The 6,132-nt window shown below is 44.9% G+C and overlaps 1 non-coding gene across 1 annotated transcript; it reads right to left on the bottom strand.

The window, feature by feature from the left end:
* Nucleotides 1-454: 454 nt before the first annotated feature.
* Trnat-ggu (transfer RNA threonine (anticodon GGU)) lies at nucleotides 455-527 on the bottom strand. The gene has a single exon. It is a non-coding gene; the product is annotated as a tRNA-Ile (tRNA).
* Between the last annotated feature and the right edge of the window lie 5,605 nt (nucleotides 528-6,132).

Below are 6,132 nucleotides of genomic sequence, written 5' to 3'. Positions count from 1 at the left end.
TTCCAATGGTAGCAGGACAAATGTCCTTCCTTCACATTGGCTCCTGTCCATATTTGGAGTTTCTCCCATTGAGACTCCCAGCTCAGAGGGAAAACAAGGAAGTAGGTAAATTAATGAGTGTCTCCTGTCGTTGTTTTATACGGTGTGTCATTCTTGTTCCCTTCTTGGCTGTGCGCAAAACAATGGTTACCTTTTCTTAAGGAAACCACTCAAGAAACCAGGAATAGAAGGGAACTCCTTTAACATAAGTAAGGCCTCCTGACAAAAATCCACAGCTAACACTATACCTAATGTTTTCTTCTTAAAATGAAGAACCAGACAAGGATGGCTTCTCTTGACACTTGTATTGCAACAAGATCTATACGGAGTTTTTAGACAATAGCAAGTAAATTGTGTGTATTGGAATAGAACAGATAAAAGTATCCATAGTCTGAAATGACAATAATACTTTTTTTGGCGGCACTGGGATTTGAACTCAGGGCCTCATGCTCATCAGGCAGGCGCTCTACCACTTAAGCCATGCCTCCAGCCCAATAATTATCTTACATGGAGAAAATCCCAAGATGTCCACTGAAAATTATTAGAATAAATGAAATCTGCAAGGTTGATAATGAGCTCAATCTGCAAAGTCAGTTGCATTTCTACACATGAATCATCCAAAAATGACATTACGAAAACAATTCCATTTCTATTATCATCCAAAAAAAAACCCCGACCCTAGGAATAAATTTAACCAAAGGCATGAAAACTCGTGCAGTGGACATCGCGAAACATAATTGAAAGAATGCAAAGACACTTCCCGTTCACAGACTAGAAGATGGATTACTATCAAGGTGGCAACACTTCTCACAAAATCCCAGCCAGCTTTCCTTTGTGTGGAAGTTGACAAGCCTATCCTAAAACGAATATGGGAATTACCTGGAGTTAGCCAAACTCAAGGTTTGTTTGAGATTGTTCTAACTTCAGGCGCCAACTACCAGGTCAGAGTCCCCAAAGCTGCCACCACCACTTCTGACCAGTGGGCTACAAATTCAGGGGTTTCTCACAGCTGTCTTCAGAATGACACCGAACTCAGGAAAGCACTGTACTGGTGACAAGAGTTTCAATATGGCAAAAGAAGAGAGATTTCCAAAATACAGCCAGCCACAGCAGGTCTGGAGGATTCCAGATGTGTGGCTACCATCTTGGTCAGGGTGACCTCCTCACCCACCAAAGTGTGCCTGTTCTAAAAATGTCCTGCCAGCCATGGAAGCCAGCCTGGGCATCAGTGTCCTGTGTTTTTGCTGAGGCATCTTTATATACTTTACATATAGTTGATTGAAACTTTGGCCACACGGTTGATCTCAATCTTGGGTCCCCAGGACCAGGATCAAAACCCCAGTCCTTTAACCAGAAGGATGGGCTCACCGCCCCCATTCTGAGATTCTGAGTTGTGACCTTCACACGAGCTATCTGAAGGTCATCGTGAGCCTGCCTGTTAGCACAAACTACGGACCCACCAGGAACAATGAAGACGCTCCTACAGCTTGAGGGATTTGGGTGGCTCAGATCTTCCCAACCAGGACCTGAGAAACCAGACAGCCAGATTTCGTATCATAGGGAAATGCAAAAGGCCCAAAGCAACGTTGAAAAAGAAGAACAAAGTTGGGAGACACGCAATCAGCGATTTTGAAACTTACTTTCAAGCTATGGTAACACATGCTGATAGCGTCATAAGCACAGACAAACACCAATGGAATAAAATTAAGAATCCTGCAAATAATTTACATTGATGGCCAATGGGTTTTCGGCCAGGGTGTCAGGACAACTGATGGAGCAAAAATGGTCTCACGCTAAGTGAAAGAAGCCAGACGCAAAAGGTCACATCGTACGATTCTGTTCATAAGAAATGCCAAGAAATTAAAGATGGAAATTAGGTTTGTGCCCAGAGGTGGTGGGGAGAAGGCTTGGCGAGCAATGTGACAAGGCATGTGGTTTCTTTGAGGGGTGATAAACGTGTCCTACAGATTGTGGGACATTGGAGATGACAGCACAAATCAGTGACCATTAAAATGGCGTGCACTAATTTTGTCTCGACCATGCTGATATCAAAGACAATTGCTTGAGATAATCTTATGTCTTGATTTAGAAGATCAACACTTAAATTCTTTTTTTATTAGTATTTTTATGGGCTTTTTTAAGTAATTTTGGGTAGCATATATTAAATTGTACCTAGTAAGAGTTTTCACTGTGATATTTCCATACATGCATTTATGTGGTTTGGTCATATCCACCCCCTCTATTTCTCTTTCTTATTCCTCATCCCCTCTTTTCCCTTCCCCTGGCACCTCCCTGGTCCCCCTGCACCTTCATGACCTTGGTTGTTTGGTGTTGTCCCCCCCCCATCTTCCATCAGTGACAGAATGTGTGACATCTGACCTTGGGAGACTGGGTTTTTCTCTTAGCATGACGATCTCTGGTTTCATCCATTTTCCTGCAAACGAGGTGTTTCCTTCTCTTTAGTGACTGGGTAAACTGCATTGTGGATAAGTGCCACATTTGCTCCATCCACTCTTCCTCTGGGGGGCATCTGGACTGACTCCATCTTTTGGCTGTCGTGAATAGCTACACAACAAACATGGCACATCCGTATCGCTATAGGACACCGACTTTGATTCTCTTGGGTGTATAACCAAGAGAATAAGAAAGTCATATTTTAGATTTTTTAAGGAGCCTCCATAACAAGCCCCATGGTGGTTATCCCAATTTATATTCCCACCAACAGTGTGTGAGACTTCCTTCTCCCCCACACCTTCACCAACATTTGTTGTTATTTGTTTTCTTCACAATGGGCATTCTGGCTGGAGTGACATGGAATCTCAATGCAATTTTGCCTTCTGTGCTTCCATATGAAGTTTAGGATTGTTTTCTATTACTATGAAGGGTATCAGTGGAATTCTGATGGGGATAGCATTGAATTTGTATAGAACTTTTGGTACTATGGCCATTTTCGCAGTGTTGATCCTGCCAATCCATGAACATGGGAGATCTTTTCATCTTCTGGTGTCTTCTTCCATTTCTTTCTTCAGTGGTTTAGTTTTCATTGCACAGGTCTTTCACCTCCTTGGATAGGTTTATTCCTAAGTAGTTAATTTTTTGTGAAAGTTTTATTTTTCTGGTTTCGTTTGTTTGTTCGGTGGTACTAGGGTTTGAACTCAGGGCCTCATGCTTGCTACAAGAGCACCCTACCACTTCAGCCACACTCCCGGCAGTATTTAAATCTTTTGAGGTTGTTGTGAATGGGATTGCTTTCCTGATTTCTTTCTCAGAAAATCCACTGGTGGTGTACAGGAAAGCTACCGACTTTCGTATGTCAACTTTAAATCCTGCCTCTTTGCTGAAAGTGTGTATCGGATGTAAGAGTCTTTTAGTGAGTCATTAGGGTCTTTTAAGCATAGGATCATATCACTTTCAAACAGGGATCGTTTGACTTCTCCCTTTCCTATTTGAATCCCTTTATTTCTTTCTCTTGCCTTATTGCTCTGGCTAAGAACTCAAGCACTGTACTGAACAAGAGCGATGACAGGGTACACACTTGTCTCATTCCAGATTTCAGAGGACCCGCTTTTTTGTTTTCCCCACTTAGCACAACTCCACACTTACCCCCATCTAACGGTTGTTGCATAGCCGTTGACCAGTCTTTCACCCATCACACCTTCCCCCTTCCCTTCCCGGCCTTTGGTGGCCATGATTCCACTCCAAACTTCTGTGAAACCAACTTTTTTTTGGATCCCACCAATGAGTGAGATGAATGGTACATGTACACACAGACTACCCTCCGGTCATAAACAGAATGAAATCCCATCGTAGGCAGCAACATGGATGCACTTTCAGGACAGTATGCTAAGTGAAAAAAGCCAGGTGTAGAAAGACTTCCATCTTCCTATATACCCATTGTCACTTCTGATCACGACAGACAGCTCAACCACTTCTTGGAGGAAGCCATGCTGATGTACTGATCCTGCCCTCGTCCCCAGGGACGGGGTGAGTTCAAGTGCTGTCCCTTCAGTCTACCATAGTGACACGGCGTAAGGACATACCCCATGTTTTGGGAGCCAGACACAAGAATTATAGGGGTGAAATGATGCCAGGGTCACATGGACTCCTCTCTGTTTTCTGCAGGGACGTTTATGGGAGAAGCCCAGAGAGTCGGGGCACAGCTTCTGCCCCAGTGTCACCTGTTGGACTCCCAGTCCAGCTTCTGTCCGTGATATCAAACCTGACACCATAAATCTCGGGGCCTCCTGCCAGCTCACTGGAACTAAACCACCATTCTAAAGCATTGACTTGTTTAACTGCATTTTATTTCCCAAACTTTGTAGGAAACAACGTGCAAGTGGGTGTTGATTTTCTCGAGGAAACATTGAGGAAAGCCATGCTGGGTGAGCACCAGAAGAAGTGGCCTTGCAGGGGTGAGGAACCAACGTTCCCGGCCATCGAGACAAGCTGGGTGAACGTGGGTTGAGGCAGGGAGCGACCTGGAACACCTTGAAGGCCTGCGAGTTTGGGATTTTAGAGATTTTGGTCCTACCATGGACACCTACGTCCAAATATCTTGGTTTTCTTATCCATGATACTCAACAGAAAAATTTAAAAAGAAGCAATGTCTGGCAGGGTGCTAGGCAATGAGCTGTGGTCGGACTTCCCGTGCTCCTGGATGAAGCTTCTGCTTGCAAAATGGAGCTAGGGTCCCTCAAGGTGAAGAAGGAGCATTTTTTGATGCTGGATTTTGGTGCAATACGACACTTTTAAAAATCGCCAGGTCATGGGGGAAAGCCCTGTCTGTTGTCTCACGAAGATCTCGTGGCGTTCTGCTTCTTTTTCGAATAAAGGACTGTCAGGCAACATGCCATTCTGTCATCTATTTGTGCAAAACTTGAGCAAAAAACTTGCTTTAAAAAAACAAAAGCAAGTGCAGAATCACACAGTCTTCTCCAAAGTAACTTGTCAAGGCCAGCGTGAGCAAAACTGGATGAGACAGAGAAGTCGTGCAGGACAGTCTGGACCGCGTCCTCTGTGGAAAACTAAGCCTCGCTCAGAGGAGAGACCCGGTCTTAATAAATCTGCGATGAGCATTTGGACAAAATCAGAATGAACAAGAGGCTCTGATCTGCTGCCCTGGACTTCGGTTTCCTCTTTGAACTCTGGCCCTGTGTTCTCAGGGATTTTCTCGGTAAGCCCGTGAACTCTGGAGTGTGGGGTGTGTAGACGAAGGACCTCAAAAAACACCACCTGAATTCCTTCTCTGGGGTCACCAGGCCTGTCTGCAGGCATCCCAGCTCCAACTCACTCATTTCCAGATCATCCCAGACACAGTAAACTCCAGAAAAATAAGGGGGGAAAGGATGGAAAGGGGCGTGTGGAGGGCAAGAATCAGAATTCAAGCACACCGTGGTGTTGGAGGGCAAAAAACCCTTCTTTCCGACTTCAGAAAGAATGAAAAAAGTCAGTCAAAACAAACAAGGAAACACGCAAGCAAGCAAACAAACCGGTGTGTGGGGTGAAGGCAGATGTCGGGGTGCCTTCAATAAAACCCTTTTAGATCAATTAACCCACTGTTTTTGAATCTCCCAATTCCAGTCCATGTGGCAGGCAGAAAACTGCACCTTTTTTTTTTTTTTTTTTTTATAACTAAAACAGTGAAAAACACAGTCTGGATCCAAGGAGCAGTTGCCAAGAGCCGGGCGATGGACGCCTTTCCCAAATCCCTGTTTTGCTTTTGTGCTCATGGTAACGTGTGCAGCTGTGGGATGTGGCTCGAGGCCGTCTGCCTCCCTCCCAAGGATTTATGTGTGTTTCTACTTCCTGTCCTTATTAGGAGGCGGGGATCTGCGACACCTCCCAACAAGTAAGCATAAAGAGTAATGACCATGGGGTTTATTAGTGGTCTGTTCTTCCTCACAGGACCCCCAGGCCTCCGGCTCCCCGAGGGTCCTGGCAGCAGGTGGGCAAGGTGGCCTTCATGGAGGGGACCAGAGAAGACGTCACCCCTGGGAAGCGCTGATGCATCAGGGGCTGGATTTAATGAGTAGGACTAATTTGCTGACCAAGGCATATAGGACTAAAAGAAAAAGAGAAAGTCACTACATACAC

Source organism: Castor canadensis, chromosome 13, assembly GCF_047511655.1.
Source record: "Castor canadensis chromosome 13, mCasCan1.hap1v2, whole genome shotgun sequence".
In the NCBI taxonomy this organism is placed as follows: Eukaryota; Metazoa; Chordata; class Mammalia; order Rodentia; family Castoridae; genus Castor; species Castor canadensis.
This window is presented reverse-complemented; position numbering and strand designations above follow the sequence as displayed.